Raw genomic sequence first — 17,623 nt, 5'->3', positions numbered from 1 at the left:
ATGATCTTTTGTTAGAGCCGACATCAGTGTGTGTGTTTTGTGTTGATTAAGTCATGCACACCCGTGAGTGACTGGAAACGAGCAAAGGTTTTTGCATGTGCGCATATAGTTAATGATTATGCATAACTGGACCAGTTACTGGCATGCAGCCTTAAATGCTCATCAGCCAGATTTAATGACCAGACAATCCCACTCACTGCTTTTCTATTGAAAACTCGCACAAGACAAGTTAAAACGCACTGATGGCCATACACATGATTAGGAATTACAATTAAAGCGTGAATCAACTTCATATCATATAAATACACAGCTTACACTGGGGACACACGCTGGAACTGACCCTAGTATTTACTGTAGATAGAGGTGAGCGCAGACAAGCGCATCTGCAAGTAAATGAGACGACTACAAAAGGGACTGTGCAACAAGAATATCTGTGCCAAAGCTTTGGGGGGAATGGAAATGCTTCACCCTTGAATCAGTGAAACATAACGAAGATGATGCACATAATGACTGACAAGCCAATCTCTGCTGGAATCTGCGAGCACGGACTGAAAAAAGGGAAATCCAGCGATGCAGATGCCGCTGTGTGCAGCGACGGTCTGCATACATTACCGTACAACAGTTGCTTACAGCTACTTTGTCTTTGTGCTGCGATCGCGGTCTACTCCGCCACTAAACATTTGAATTCATCCGCTCTGATGTAGGCCAGTAAATATATGCAGCAGTCCGCACATACGCACACAGACAGCCTCACACACACACACACCGTGGACAACACAAAACACAAAGTCGAGCCTGGGAGAAAAGAGAGAAAGAAAGAAAAAGCCTTTGAGGAAAAACAGCCGCGAAGAAGCCAAATTGTTCCGATGTAGCCTACTTCCACCCGGTCAGCTCGCTGCCCAGCCCACGTACACGGCACAAAAGACACACGTTCCCAATGTCACATCTGAAAAGTGCACAATAACAACACATGCCCACTGAAGCGTTAGGGCACCCCGAAAACAACACGTTTACCTCTGTTATAATTATCAGCACGAAAAAACTCTGGAGAGCTCCGGGTCGCTCCCTCCTCTCTCTCTCGCTGGAGATGGCGAGCAGTCACCATAATGAGAGAATGGCAACTGGCTCTCAGGTGATCGGTCCATCCGCACACAAACACGGGCGCAAACTGAGCAGACAGGCTGTCTGCGTCTCTGAAGCTCGTCTATATAACCCGGAGAAGATGGGATGGGAAGGTCCAGAGATGAAAGACAGATGTTGGAGGAAAATATAGCAAAGTGACACGAGAGATTACGCTCCTGTCGAGTGGCTGCCTGGGCTACGACGTAGGAGCACACAATGTGTCACATCTCCCCCTGATAAGGTAAGTGAACATCAATGCGAAGACGCGGGGAGAACAACGGGAGAGCCAAACAAACTAAACTCCTGGCCCGTTTCATCAGCCTACAAAGTAACCCTGCCGGTAGACGTTTTTACAAACAAATAATCCGTTTCTGCTGCTGATAGCACAGAAAACTGGAGGCGCAGACTTACTGGCAGATAAGTGTGTGTGGGGGGAAAGAAAAGTAACCAGCAGGAGAACGACCATAGGGGTGGGTGACACAACTTATTGTGCGGCTGGAGTGGCCATGAAAAGGGGGCAAACAATATATTTAACTCCGCTGACCACCACCACCACCACCACCACCTCCAGCAACGTTAGGTTTCCAGCTTCCCTGCGCAGCGGATTCTCCGCGAAGCCCTCGCAGCTCTCCCGGCGGTTTGCATGTTGAGGCAAGCTACTGTTATTTATCCCCGACCTAATGCGAAGTGCTCCCGTCCCTCTTATCGGCCCTTTGGCGGACCGACTGAGCCACTTCGGCGTGGAAAGGCATTCACCAGAGCCCCCGACCCACCGAGCCTCTCCTCTGCTGTCCTCTCCGGCCCCTTTCGGACTCTCTCTTTCTACGCAAAATACTGAATAGTCCACAAGACAATCAGCTGTGGGGATAAAAAGATTTCTAATGACACAAACAGTTACGAACCTGCTCGTCCAGATGGCATGTGAACCACCGTGCAGGCACGACTGTGATACGGCCGTGTCCAGCCTTTCGCCTCTACAGTCCGCGGCTGCTCACTGATCTCGACGGTTTTCGGTCCTAAAAGTCCGAGGGGCGGGGGGAGGGAGGAGGGGAGGGTAGGAGAGGGGGGGTCGCCAAGACGGTCCGTTCCGTATCTCTAGTCTCCAGTCTGGTGTGAGAGAGAGCGAGAGAGGGGGGTGGGGGGGAGCAGAAGGGTGCACGGTGACAGCATGGGAGATGTAGTGCTCGGCTATCCACGCCCAGGATTAAACGCTGGAGAGGCAGGGAGCGGTGAGGACTGCAGGTACCGGCATGCAACGCGAGCTCCAGCCGCTCAAGGGGAATGGGGGGGATCGCGACCAAAAGAGTGTAACGGTGCGCTAAACTGAAAAGGCTTATCGGGGTAACGAAGTAATAAACCTCGTTTAAAAAGCAAAAACATTTTTTTTAAACCCACAACAACAACAACAAATTTAGCCCCGAGTATCGCTGGATGTCCGTGCGCGCCTGAGTGTCAGCCGGGTCAATTAACAGTCAGCTGTGGGTGATGGTTTCTAAACGGCCACAATATGAATTTTAAAAAAAAGGGTGGGAGAGGTTTGGGTCCGTTGCAGGGGAATTAACGCGAGGAAGAAAGACTCCGGGGTGTTGGAAGCTCTCCAGTTACATGCTGTAGGCTGCAGACTGGCGGACTATAGCTGGGAGAAGATGTGGAGGGGAAAGGCTTACTTTTGTCCTTTTTCTTTTTTTACTGAATTCTTTTGAAATAGATACGCATGAAACCTATGATCCTCACAAATGTTTTGTTATTTGTGACGATACCATGCATCCAACCTTACCAGTCGAATGAGGTTAAGCTTCCAGCACTGACCTCTATCAGTTCAGCTCAAACCCAACTTTTGCTTGCAAGGTCTTTTGGAAATGTTACACCTGTGTTTTCATCGTGTTTAATCTAACTGATTTTAAACTATCTGCATAACTATTTTCACATTCCTTAACAAAACAAAAGTGATGTTATTAAAGTGCTGAGTTAGAATTATTCACATCCACAATTTGCCCGCAGATGCTTGATCTCTTTCATAGAAAACACCAAGAACACAACTCATCGTTCTTCTTCATCGTTCTTTACTTCCTTTTTGCCATGCACAGCCACCACATGTATTATGCTGAAAACATCCCAACTGAAGCATGTGATTTTTTTTTTAATTATTATTTTTTATGTGAGACTTGGAATGAGCCAGTCCAGGCCTCATGCTGTGAAGCAATTCTATAAACATGGCCGCTAATAAACATTTATAATGAATATATGAACAAACAGAGTGCCATTCCCTCAGCGGTGCCTCTTCAGTTCCCTGTCATTCACCTCTTGCAGTGCTGTGTGTCAAAATCACATTTCCTGTTACTATCAGGTCAGCTCAGGTTTTAACTGGATAGAGAGAAGTGGTTTTAAGATAAGTTCAGGGCATAACTACAATATGGATGAGGCTTGGGTTTTGAATGTTAATGTTAGCCCTCAGATTTCTTCTCTGTATAAAAATCCAGACAGCTGACCCAATGCACAAGGACAAGAGCCTGCAACCTACTGACAACAATCCAAACATGCTTAATATAGAAGCCGCACTGTGTTTAACACAACCGAAGAGGGTCAGGATACAAAACAAGACACGTTATTGCAAAGGTAATATCATCTACAACCTTCTCTAGAAGGTTGTGTGCCTCATTTGTAATAGAACAAAATCCCCATTCGTTTACAACCATTTGTAGCCTGTTGTGAATTGGAACAAGTTCACACTGAAACATGAGCAGCCTCCTCCTTCTCTGACTGCAGAGAGCTGGATATCTGTCGACCACCAGCTCATGTGTGCCGTTATGAAGTGAATGACAACACATCTGCAGCTTCCATTCAAACAAAGGCAAACAAACAAACAAACAAAGCCTTAAAGTTTCAACCCAGTCTGTGGAGCAGGAGGTTTACACTTGGTCCTGCCCGATTCTGTCCCCTCAAAAGATAAACAACCACAGGATATTTAGCCCTCTCACTCCATAATCACATTTTGGCTCAGTAGTTAAGCGGTACAGGTTACCCTGCTGTAATTAGGCCACTTGTCTTACCTGAATCCTGAAAGCAGCGCAGGCCTGCTGTTTACAAGGGTATCCGCTCCTTTAGGCCAACAAATTTCCTACTTTTCTCAATACTTGCGATGGTGAGGAAATAACCGTGCACGCATACACGCGGGGGGACCCTGACATCGTCGTGCCACTGAAAAAGAGTTTGTTTACTACCATGCACGATCTGTGTCGGATCCTGACCAGCACGGCGGTGCAGGACAAACGATCGCGTCCATCCGCCGAGAGCACCGCGAGCAGAAACTACTTCGCTGCTGCTCTCCTATCGCGGAGTGGATCGGTGTGTGAGAGCCTCTAACATGCCCTTCGCCATTCGCTCAGTAATGGCTGCGTGCAGGCAGCCAAATCGTTGACAGATGGCCAAACGTGAAATTGGGAAACAAAAAACGCCGATCAGTAAAAAAGAAAGAAGGAAAAACGGAGGAGGAACGCCGAAGAGGACCGAGTCGGCGTAAAGCACGAGTATCACAAAGTCGCCAGCTGACACATCGCATTGTGTCTGAGTCGGGGTAACCCGGAGACCTCAACGACCGCGCAAGAGCTATCCCGGTAGTGGCCGGCCGCTCGGCGCTTCACCAATTATAGACGAGTTTGGTTCACGGGCTCCACATCGGACATCTGAGGGCTTCAAAAAAAAAAAAAAAAAACTTGTTATACGTGCATTTGTAAATCAGTCGAGCAGGGATGTAGCAGTCCGCACATGCACTATGACAACTGCGATATAGATGAAGGCACGTTGTTTATATCGAAGGCCCGATCTCTTTTTATGAAAGAATACGCCGTCTTCAAAGTGGGCATTCACAGTCATCTATCTGTGAGTCATATTGGAGATTATCGACCCTACCTATTTAGGCCGCCATGCTCTCCAGCAGCGACGAGGATGTCCCGTCTGAGTTGGTGGTTCACCTGGTCAGTGTTGAATGTCGAGGCTGGGAGGATGGAAGAATAACGCGCTTGAGTGAAAATCAAGCGCATTATTCTTCCATCTTGGTCTAAGTAATGAATTATTCCACAGCGAACGAAAGGAGGATGGCAGCCGATCACAGAAACAGTCAGGGGTGATGTTCTTATTTTCCAGGTTAATGGATGGCCCGATGCGCCGTCCACATCGCCTTTAATATCTGCCTGAAATTAAAACATATCTCTTTGCCGTCAGTTACCGTGTCCGCGTTTGGGTAACCGACTGCATCCACTGCCGGCACGCTTGGACTGCACACTCAGATGTCATCTCGACACACAAGTTGGCTTGTCCATAGGCTACATGTGACACGATCCTACATAATGCCGTGGGATAACAGCGAAACATCTCCGCAACTACAGGCTCCGGTAGCGGCTCCCGCAAGACAGCGACAACTAGAAAATGCAGATATCCAGGTCAAAGTTTGGCAGAGTTTTGCTCGCCCTCAATAGCATTGTGCAATGCCCCCTTTAATGCCCCCTGCTCGCCCGTAACGCCTTTGTTATTAGTAATCGCATGGTATTGCACCGTCTTACCTTGCGCTCCGAGCCGTCTACAGCCACAAAGCCTTCACACACAGCGCAACAAGCTATTGTTGTCTCCACGGTGGCTTCGCTGCGGGTCCGTGGATGTGATTTTGAAGTAGAATGAATACAGTATGTAATTTTGGCTTGTCCTCGCGATCTTCCCTTATTGCCAGTTTTCGGTCTGCAGCAGCTGGAGATGAAAATCGCGCACCCTGGGTCCTAGCGCCGGGGTAAAGCCCTACAGGTGAATAACAAACACGCTGGGTGCTCGGTGGGCTTGAATCTTTAAATGAACGATCCTCGGCGAGTCAGACATACAGTCCTTATAAACCAGCTTCTCACAGCAGATTTAGATGTTCTGCTTAGAGGTCACTTAAAAAAAAGAAAAGAAAAAGGTGTGATCTAAATTTTGATTAAGCGTGTCTTCAAGTCCAATTACGCTGCCCACGCATTACTTTAACATTCTAATGATGGTTTAGCGTCAGACCCGTGCAGCCCAATTAATCACGGCACGCTGCAGTCTCCTACGAGGCCATCCAGCTCACTGCAGATGTGCAAAAAGAAGTAAAAAGCCAAAATCAAAGTGGCCAGTTTTCACTGTAAAGGTTCATTCATTGTTTGTTAAAACGTAGCCACTTACATGAAGTGTAAATATGAATGTCACAGGATTATGACACACATTTTCTTTGCCACTGCTGCACACTTTACCCAATAAGTTTTCACATGTTTAGCGGTGGGGACAAAAAGGTTAGAAACTACCTTTACTGGTGGATTTTATATTTGCTCATATTAGCTCACAGCAGATATACCGCAACTGCAATTTCAGATGCTAAATACTGAATACTCTTAATGTCGTGTCACTGTTTCATGGTTTGTCCATCATTTGATCTCCTTAAAACATCCTATACTGCTCAGGCTGTAGCTTTACCATTATGTGTGGTGCTGTAAAGTAAAGGTATTGAGTAATACCTTTTCTAGAGCAGGCGTTAATATGAATCTGCTAAGGCAGGAAGCTTTGGACATGAGTTAGACAGCCTATATATTTCCTGTGTGAATGAAATATCGTAGTTCAGATGCAGTCTTTAAACAACAGCACTTGAGGGCAATGAGTGTTATGATGAATCTGCAAACTGATTCAGCATAATACTAAAAAGGTTAAGGGTATACCATATTATTCTAACTGTAACTGTTTAACTCCACACTGGGTGGCATTTGTTGCATGCCACACCTCCCTCTCTCTGCCTGTTCACTGTCTCTGGATTGTGAACAGATGAAGTAACAAAACCAAAAAAAAAAAAGAACCAAAATATGTACAAGCAACATGGAGGGCCTGTGCCCTAAATGTCACACACACAGGCTAATAAAGGGTCTGACATCATCTGTAGATATGACGGCCAAAAGTTTTGCTTTACAAACCAAACCTGTGGATAAATATATTGTTGAGTTACTAATGAATCACATTAAAAGTCTTGAAAGAAGACTTTTAAAGTCTTCTTTCAAGACTAATAAAAACAAAAACTGAGCTAATAAAAACAGAAATAGCTTGTTCTCTTGGCAACATGAGAGACAAGACAGAGTAAATATTACAACAGCATAAATATAGATGTTAGAAAAATAAAGTTTAAAAAGCAAGTCTAGAGATTCACATAACACAATGTCTATTTTATTTCAGTTAACAAATTCATTTTAGTTAAATTCATTTAAAGCATTTTATTGCATCGCTATGCCTGGACCTCTCAAAGGCCCAGAAAGGTCGGGACATCCAGACAACTTATTAGAGGCTGTAAAAGTAGCTTAAGTCAGTGAACAAATCATGACTGCTGTTAAAGTACCAGATTTTCCAGGATACAAACCTTCAACTGATTAAAACTTAACCAGTAGGATAAGCGCTAAAAGCGAACACAAGCGAAAATGGATGGATTGAATGTGTGTTAGTGAAAGTTTATGATATAGGGCCCATGGTCTATTTGCCATATGAGGCATGCCTGCAGATTTAAGCAGGAGACATACTTCTTTTTCTTGAAGAGAGGAACTGGGGAGCAGTACCTGAGATCTTTCATAAAGGATCTGACCGAGCAAAACTGTCAGAGATGCTATAAAAGCCTCATCAGACAACTGCTACACACACTGCACGGTAGGACAGCTGTCTGTGCCAGTAATGGCCACTGCTTCCACTGAATTCATGTTCACACAATTATCTATTTAGGGGACTGACTGCAGGTTAACCTGAGCTGGTTATTTTTTAGACACCAACATATCGGTTAAATTGTAAGCCCAAATACAAAATGACATACATGCTTACTGCACATGAAAGCTTTAGGATTTCACAGTTTAGATTTTATCTGCCCAGATTTTGAGATATCTGACTGATAATGGACAGTCTGGATGATCTAAAGCCCTTGCTGTGAGCAGTTGTCACTGAAAATACAGGACTTCGCACTGATGGACAGAGTCTATGGAAACTGCTGACAGTGACATCTAAGAATTATCCCGAGTAAGTGGGACACTGCAGCTGATTTTTAAAAACACATTTTATATTAATATGCATCATTTTGGGATGGGGGACCTAAAATTTAACAAGAAACACTAGCACAACATCCACACAACACTAGGGCTAAATGAAATGTTTTTGAGCAATTCTGACAACCCGACACTTTATGCCAGATGTTCATGTGGCATGTGATCAATTTAAGGTGTTTCATGGGGAGAAAAGACAAATAGACAGACAAGAACATAAAAGGAAGATGATTCAGAATGAGAAAACCGTAGATGCTGCTTATAGATATGGCACAAACTTTCGACTGAGACATAAACGGCTCTGCAGGTCACACTCTCCAGGGCTCCGGGTCTACAGTCACTGGAACCATGCGTAAGTCCGAGAAGATGACCGTCAAAATGGCCACAGGCATCTAACAGCAAATGACATTGCTTGTAAAACTGGGAACACGCTGCAGAGATTAAAGCCCAACTGAAACAGCAATTTAGTTCCAGTCACTGATTTTCAAGATGGTAGAACATCTGCAGTGGTCTGCACCAAATCAGGCCGTCTACTCTTGACGGTGGGTACGCATTATTGTGTAGAAGAAGATTAGGAGTAAATTCTTTCACCCATTTGAAGCTTACATTTTTCCAATCAGTTATGATTGACTGAAAGCATCATAAACCTTTTATACAAGACAGCTGTCACTCTGTTAACAGATAGACCGGTCTGCAGTGTAGCACTACACGCTTCACTGTAAATCACACAAGTACACTGCATCAAATAAGTATCAGTTTCAGTTTCACCTCTATGTGTCCACATTCTCTCTGTTTATCACAAGTGCATTTGTGATTTCAGTTTTTTATGGCCAGCCTCTTTCTGTTATTAGAAAACTGAACACCGTCTTTCCCACATCATCATAAAGGAAGAGCTTCATCCACACATCCATGCATTTTCCTAACTATTTATCCAATTCAGGGTCACTGGGAAGCTGTAGCCTATACCAGCTGTCACTGGGACAGAGGTGAAGTATACCAAGGTCACATCACCAGTCTATCATAGGGCTAACATAGAGACAGATAATCATTCATGCTCACATTCCCACCTACAATAATCACCAAGTATGTGGACTTTGTGAGGAAGCCGGAGTCCATAACGGAACCCACACAGATAGAGGGAGAACATACTCTCCCCAGAAAGGAAGGCTCCATATAGCTGCCAGATTCAAAGCTAGGACCTTGTTGCTGTAAGGGGGGGGGGGGATAGTTTCACTGCCATGCTGTCTTCAATACAAATATATCCAAAATGCATTGTTTTCAGTCCTGTGTTAAAGGCATGCTTTGGAATATTTGACCACAAGTAACACTATGGTGCAATATGTTGATAAATGTAACAATACGTACAAGCCTGTGCCCTGTGGAGATTTCTTGTAAACAAACAAAATACTTTTTTTTTTTACATTTAACATTAACACTAATCAATTTTAAAGTATTTCAAATCAAGCACTGCTTTGATCCATATCTGCTCACTGGCAAACATATTCCAATCTTTTGTTTATTTCAGGACTCAGATTGCTCTCTCGCTTTGTACTAAGGCCCCTGGTTTGAACCTTATGGTCAGCTGCGGCCTTTGTGTGTGAAGTTTGCATGCTTTCCCCGTGGCTATGTGGGTTTCCCCTGGGTATTCTGGTTTCTACTCAATGTGAAAGTGTTTTTACCTGTCTCTGATCTAGCCCAAAGTCAGATGGGATAAGCTCTAGCCAGCCATCCTTGTCCTAAGTGCTTGAGAAAAAAGCTACTGGCCTTCCTTTTATAACGTTCATGAAGACATTCTGATCTGAAAGGCTTCTTTAGTTCTAAAAGGTGATATGAGTCGAAGGTATTTAACCTTAACTGAAGTTGTCACCTTGGAGGTGATACTGACCCACCCAGTCATCCAGTGAGTCTTTAGGGTGACATGAGCCAAGGTGTGAATTCTCTGTGAGACAGTGCCACAACCTGCCATTGTGTGAGTCATTAAGGTCACATGGGTCAAGGTGTGAATGGGGGTTGAATTGCCTGGGAAGGGATCGTAAGACTGCATTATAAAAGGGCTGATAGTTTGTGGCATCAGTCAGTTTCAGATGTATGCAGATAGCCCCTTTTACCTCTCACTCCAGCTGTCTGTCTTCTCTGCCCAAAATTTGAACATTTGTATCCTGAGAGGAGCATCCCTAACAGGAGTTTCCTTGACAGAGAGTACTGATGATTTAAACCTTCTCTCACTGTGATCACATTACTTGTAAATATATATCTAAAATTACAACACAGACCTTACTTTTAACTTCTGTATATCTTTATTTATTTATTTTGAGAAAAATTTGCTGGCGCAACCCTCGACAATAATCCAATTTTTTTTTTGAAAAAGTTGCAGTTGATTACCAGTCCAAAAAATGGCATTTGGAACTGCCTAACATCAATAGTGGACATGTAAGTACATGCAGATATGTCCTCATTTGACAAAAAAATTAGGAAACTTTGTCCCAAACCTTGATCCTGTTTCATTCCACACACTATTAAGGTGATTGACAGCTGGTGAAGTTAAAATTCCATCAACTGAGCAATGAGCCAAAAAAGAAGCAATTTTAAATAATCTTTACAAATGTGCTACAAAGAAAAAAATGCTTTCAGTTTCTCTGTTTGACACAAGAAACACAAAATGTCCTTTAAAATGAACATAGCTCTAAGATAATTCAATCTGATCTATAAATGGAAATTAATATAAGACTTAATTTCAAAATTTTACATAGGTGAGATAAGCCAATTCCTATATACAGAGTACATAGGAAATGGCTTAGCTCACCTTTTCCTCCAGCATTTTAAACATCTGTAACTGCTTAAGTAGAGGACATATCCACATAAAATTTTCAAGGATGACTAACACATTTGGGCTCTGTTAAAAACTGAAACCAAATCCCTTTGACAACAATTTCTTCCTATGAATAACTATGAGGATCGATTCCACTAGATACATTATAGCTTCAATAACAAAACTGCATCAATTGAATGTTCATGGTCCAGAGTAACAGAGCCCAGCAATGGTTCCCTGGATGTTTTATCACTTGAGAAAACTTTGGAAAGTGCATCATATAATGTGGGATAAATGGCTATAACAACTCACAGCATATAAAAAAGTCTAGTTCATATGCATAATTTTTTAACAGTCATGAATTTGGAGCCTTTAGTGTACTTCTAGGGTCTTTGACTCAGAAAGTATGCATATTATGAAGGTAAAAATTTGGAATAATTCAGTAAATTAAATCATTCCCAAGCACGGTATTGTGAAAGAATGTTTATGGGGTATAAACACTGAGTAAAGCTGTTTTAATGCATCCATTTTACTCGCTGATGAAATTTAGCATCGCTGTTGCCCAAGTTAGAGTCAACACACTTTTTGGATTCCTCCATCAGCTGATGAGGAGGTCATCCAAATGACTGAAGATGTAGTGAATGGCTACAGATCATTAATGGATCCTCACCACCTTCTGCAGCACTTGTTGGACACGCAGCTGAACACTTTCTCTGTTGCAGCTCTGCTGCCACAAGGACACGTACAAAAAGTCTTCACCAAATCATCAGATTTAAGGCACTTATTATATTATATTTACATTTATTGAGCTCTTAACTTTTTGTTTTTTCTATTTAAAACTTTTCAAGCTATTTTGTTTTGTGATACTGTACACATGTTACTGAGCAAAGTTGCTTTTCATGTTTTAGCTGCTTTAACACAGTGATTTCTCATTTGGGGGATAAAGAAATTTTTTTTAATCTTACATACATTAAAGTTACTTTAAAAAAAACCCTGCTCATTCTAAAGAGGTCAGGTAGGAAATTTTGTAGAAAATGAATATTTATAAGACTGAAATTGTTTGAAAATGACTATTTAAAAACTGTTAAATAGTCTAGGCTACAAGGTGTTTAGATGAATAACTCTATTTACTTTACAAGAGAGTTTAAACAGGAAAAAAAAACAATTTTTATTAAAAAGTTTTTTATGAAAGGTAATTCTGCTATCTTATTTGAGTTTTGTGTCATATTTTTTAGTTTCAGTCAAAGATAATACACTGGGATTCAGGGAACTGAGCAGAAAATTTAAGCAATTTAAGCTTTTCAGTGTTTTTTAACAAAATAATTTAAAATATCTCCTTAACAATTTAACTTTTAACTTCCAAGTTTAACTGTATGGCCTGTCTAGCATCATACACACATAGCTTTCGATCAAATGCAGTCTGTGGCACAGATCTAGCATGTCTTGCATTTTGATCCTGCCCACATATGAATCTATATGATTAATTCTGGCCCACTGTGTTGGATCAGTGAGAATACAAGCTCTGGCTGGCTCTCAAGGTGTGCTATTGTACCCCACATGATAAACAGACGCAGCTGTCATCCCCACGTTGTTCAGCCAGCCTGACTCCCCTTCCCTCATTGGCACTGAAGAAAGCTGGAGTCAAAACAGCTAAAAATGGAAGAATGAGATGCTGAGGCGATTTCAAGAGGCCAGCGAAAGGAAAACCTCTGGAACAAATAACTTATAGTGTGCATGGTTGAAGATCAAGTCATTGCAAAGGACATAAATATGAATACATATTTCAGACCCCACAGGAACATAAAAAACAGGAGGGTACGGCCATTTGAACAGAAGCCTGATTGAGGAGCCTCACCAATCAGTAGCAAACACACTTATCACAATTTAGCAAGAGGATGAGAGCGCTTAGGAATTTATATTTGAACCATCTGATGGGCACCTCTGGAGCCCTCGAGATGAATAATGCACAAAAGATACAACAGATACAGATAAGCAGGACAGCGTTAAGAAAGGTAGACTGCTTCTGCTGCAGGACATGTTTAAATACCCTGCTTGTTGCTGCTCTCTGCCTCTGCTTGTCTAAATGTCACATACAGCCGGTGATGTGTAATGTTTAAACCTGCTAAGTGGTGTAAATATTACAGCATTATGTGTGTGTTTTTAACACATGGCCAAGGTAAATAATAACTTTCAGTGTGTCTCGCTATCAGTTAGTCTTTGATCTAACATCGTGCCTGCTTCGTCTTTTCACAATACACTGAAGTACAGTTACAGTGTTCAGCTATGTGGCAAAAGAGGTTTTCAGGGCTGGAATCACATGTTTGAGCAATAAACACACTTGAGCCATGCTAGCCGGATAAGCCAAGAGAGCTTCCTAAGCTAGAAACGCTAATCCTGACTTGGTATGTTGTTAGTTCATGCAGTCGGAAGGCTGGACACACGGACAAATGGAGGCGACTCGCCCCGCTCGATTATTTCCAGCTCACAAGTAGCAGCTCGGTGCTAGCTACCATAACGTGTGATCGGTCAAACAAGCAAAAAGAAAAGGGGGGCTCCACTCGCGCTGGAACTAAAAACAGCAGCAGCTAGGTTAGATTAGGACGTAGTTAGGTTAGTATCCGAGCGAGATGACTTACTGGGAGAGACTGACACTCATCGTCACTTTGTCTAAAAAGCAGCGAAGCACAGGGAGCTGCTTGAAAGAGCAGCGAATACCAGCGGACTCTCGGAGCGGCTTTCCTTCATCATATCGGAAAAACAAACGATTATTAGCAACGTTATATGTATCGTGTTTTCTTTATTATGCTACACTTGGGAGTGAACAATCAGCTGGTTCCATAGTGTAGCGGTTATCACGTCTGCTTTACACGCAGAAGGTCCTGGGTTCGAGCCCCAGTGGAACCAGGAATAATTTTCTGCTTCGAAACTGAGTGGAAACCGCTGCATTAGGTTACTATGCTGATAAATTATTAAAATGAAACTAATGAACACTTAGTATATACGTCTAAAACTGCAAATATACAAAGTTCAGGCTGGACTCCACTTAAAAATACATAGCGATATTCTCTAAATCGCAAAAAAGCATATATGAAGCAAGGGTAACAGGACGACCTGTCTAAAGAGTAACAGGTTGTCCTGTTACTCTTTGAAAATAGGTCGGAAAGACAGACGTATAGAAGACCTACCTACCTAGGCTTTCAGATCTCTTTGACATCGCTTTTATTCTGTTTTCCCGCTTGATTTATGCAAGCTTAAATACATTTTTGTTAAAAACATCCAGAAAAAGCAAATACTTTGTTAAGTAAGATCACACAGACTGCCTTAACAACCGATTGTAGTTATGTGTGTGGAAACCTTCAGAAAGGCCCATTTTGAGCAAGGAAAGGCCCTGTTATAATGTCATGCATCACGCATTTCTTTCGGTAAGGAAAACATCCAGAGACTCTAAGTGCATTAGATACAGCACTGTGCAAAAGTCTTGAGTCACCCCTTAGAAAAACAATTTGGCCTCTTGGAAGCAATTCTAAGTATCTAAATGTGTCTTCAAAAATATGTGAACTGCAAAAATAGGTAGATTCATCCCGGGGATTAATTTAAAAAGCTATTCTATAAACATGATACACATTACATAAAATTGATTAAATGTTTAAGTATGGAAAAACAGGTTCATATATATATAAACAGCTGGCGAACCAAATTTTTGTTTAAAAATTCTGCTAATTCATTGAAAATAATAAGAAGGTATAGCCCAAACAATTAGTCATACCACACTGACTGTATAAATGAAGAAGGGTTACAGAGGAATCAACAAATGCTTGATGCTCTTTTTAATCTCCATGTGATGTTTCAACATTAACATTAACAATGAATGGAATGTTTTTGATGTTGTATGCAGTTTGTGAATTTCAAAAAGATACACATGTAAAACAGACTTATAGTTCAGGAGAATTAGAGTTCACAGAACAGTGAACAACAATGAAGAGAAATTATGAGTGAAAAAAAGAAGAAAAAAGAGGAAGAGCACGTTACAAATAAGTCAGGCAGATATTCTAAAAATCCATCTTTTCTTCCACTTATCCAATTCAGAATTGCAGGGGAGGGGCCTCGAGCCTTTCCCAGCTGATATAGGGCAACAGGCTGGTACACCCTGGACTGATCACCAGTCTTTTGCACAATTAAATATCATATTAGATAACTAAATACTGCTAGTCTAGCCATAACTGTGGGGGAGAGACATGTGAATTATTCAACTTCCGCTAGCGTCTCATTGTTTCTTTTGTTACTTTCACGTTTAAGATTAGCAAACTTAATCAACAGAGCAGCCTAATGTGTCCAGCTCTGTTGGCTGTCACAGCCAACAGAGCTGACTGAGTTGACTGAGTTGAGTGTGTAAATTACTTGTTGGTGTGAGATTATTTATACTATAATGGTGAAAAATACTGGTTTGAAAGGCTGCCTGTTAATTTTCTTCCTAGGGCCCCAACAGGCCCTACAGAAATATGATTCTGCAGTGTCTGGATGAATTAGTGATGGGCAAGATGAGGCTACACACCACTAGTGGATGGTTTTGTGGCGTGGTCTAAGAAGAATCATGTTTCTAAATGTAAATAAAAGCAGAAAGATGGGGATCAACTTCAGAAGGAAGAGGACGACTACATGGCCCGTGTCTATCCTGGGGTAAGATGTTGGCGTGGTGGAGGACTACAAGTAACACATCGACAACAGGCTGAACCAGAAGACCAATACAGAGGCTGTATACAAGAAGAGGGTGAGCAGGCACTGGCTGCAAGGTGGACACTTTTAAACTGAGGTGGACAGGAGGTCACTTAGCAAACTGCTATCTATCTGGGATAACTCTAACCACCCTCTACAAGACTTACTGGAGAACCTTCTCTACCAGACCGATTCAGTTTTGCTGCCACAAGGACAGAAACGGGAAACCCTTCATACCTCAGGCAATAACTACAGTACAAGATGTGTAAAGCATTAAATCATCTTAATGTTCTGTATGCTCATTTAGACATTTTATTTAAATCCTATGCGCTAACAAAACTTTATGTAGTCTTTTTGAATTTTAGTTTTGCTTTGTTGATTTTGAAATGCTTAATTAATATAATTTTTAATCCTATTATCATTGTTGCTGTTGTTATTATTTAAGTGGTGTAACAAAAGAATTTCCCACACCTGAGATAAATATAGTATATTTTATCGTATCGTTATCTTTTAACAGCATTAATTTAGTAATTAGTATTGTGATTCTGCAAACACATACCTACAAAAACTCCCATTAACTCCCATTTCTCAAGACCATATTTTCAGTGTCCTAAACTGAATCAATCATCCTTTAGGCAAAACAATTTTCACCTAGTTAGACAAAATTTGCAGATCCTATTTAACTGTATTTCAAAATTATAAACATGCAATCATTCCCTAAAACACATTTTTGCACAGTGAATCGAATGTGATGCATAACTTCTAATTGTACGAGGCAGAAGTTGATATCAATACAGCACAGACGTCATTTATCAAACACAACGCTAAATTTTTAGTGAGGTAATTAAACCGCAACAAGACAGTTTAGAGGACTCAGAAAGCAAGCGAGAGCTGAAGGTTGATACCAATAACTGGTGAAAGGAATGTGACGCAAAGGAGGAAGAAGTAGGACGATGCGGAAGAACAATATCAAAAATAGTAATTTAAGTAGAAGTATGAGACCATGGTTTGACATTAAATGACAGCCCATATGAAAAAAGAGGTAGAAGAAACTTCTAGACTTCATTAGACTTCCACTCACATCATTAGGTACAACGTTTCAGATGTTCGTTAACACAAATATTTAAGTGGCAAATCATATGACACCGACTCATTGCAAATCAAAACAACCTGCTGAAGTTCAAGCAAAGCATCAGAATGGGGAAGTAAAGTGATTTAAGTGACTCTGATTGTAACTCTGACACTCTGGTTGTTGGTGCCAGACAGGCTTTTCCTTCAGAAACTGCTAATCCACTGGGATTTTTCCACAGAATATATCTCCAGAGTTTACAGAGAATGATCCAATAGAGAGGAATCACCCAGGGTGGCAGTTCTCTAAGTGATGTTGATGCCAGACGTCACAGGAGAATGGCCCGGCTGCATTAGGCTGATAGGAAGGCAACAGCAACTCAAAAAACCACTCATTACAATCAAGGTATGCAGAAGAGCATCTATGAATGTTTTTCCATATTTCTCACACTTACAGGTTTTAAATCATCAAACAAATTTTAAAATTAGACAAAAATAACCTGAGTAAATACAGATATTTAATGATGATTTCATGTATTTAAAAAAAAGCTATCCAAACCTAAATGTGGCCCCGACGTGAAAAGTAATTGCTTCTTAAACCACTTGACAACAACAACTGCAATCAAGCATTTGCAATAACTGGCAATGAGTCTTTTACATCGCTGTGGAGGAATTTTGGCCCTATCTTATTTGCAGAATTGTTTTAATTCAGTGACACTGGAGTTTTGAGCATTACTGGGCTGTTCACAGTCATGTCAAAGCATCTCAATGTGATTGGATAGCCGGACTTTGATGAGGTAACTTCAAAATCTTAATTTAGCTTTTTTTTTTTTTTTGAGCCATT

The 17,623-nt window shown here is 41.6% G+C and overlaps 1 protein-coding gene and 1 non-coding gene across 6 annotated transcripts in view; one reads left to right on the top strand and one right to left on the bottom strand.

Moving 5' to 3' along the window:
- The window catches only part of bcorl1 (BCL6 corepressor-like 1), a 35,511-nt gene that overhangs the window by 16,472 nt on the left and 1,416 nt on the right, over positions 1-17,623 (bottom strand). The window contains exon 1 of one of the 5 annotated variants that reach the window (XM_039620013.1): positions 13,635-13,737. The exons of 2 other annotated variants lie outside the window; for them this stretch is intronic. The gene's annotated coding sequence lies outside the window, so the exon portion shown is untranslated. Of the gene's footprint in view, positions 1-2,024; positions 2,152-5,681; positions 5,876-13,634; positions 13,738-17,623 lie in introns of those variants that run through there. 2 more of the 5 variants (XM_039620005.1, XM_039620000.1) reach the window with 2 other exon arrangements.
- trnav-uac lies at positions 13,830-13,902 on the top strand. Its single transcript has one exon. It is a non-coding gene; the product is annotated as a tRNA-Val (tRNA).

Source organism: Oreochromis aureus, linkage group 2, assembly GCF_013358895.1.
Source record: "Oreochromis aureus strain Israel breed Guangdong linkage group 2, ZZ_aureus, whole genome shotgun sequence".
NCBI classification, from domain to species: Eukaryota; Metazoa; Chordata; class Actinopteri; order Cichliformes; family Cichlidae; genus Oreochromis; species Oreochromis aureus.
The sequence above is the reverse complement of the archived record's forward strand: the minus strand, read 5'-3'. Positions and strand labels throughout refer to the sequence as shown.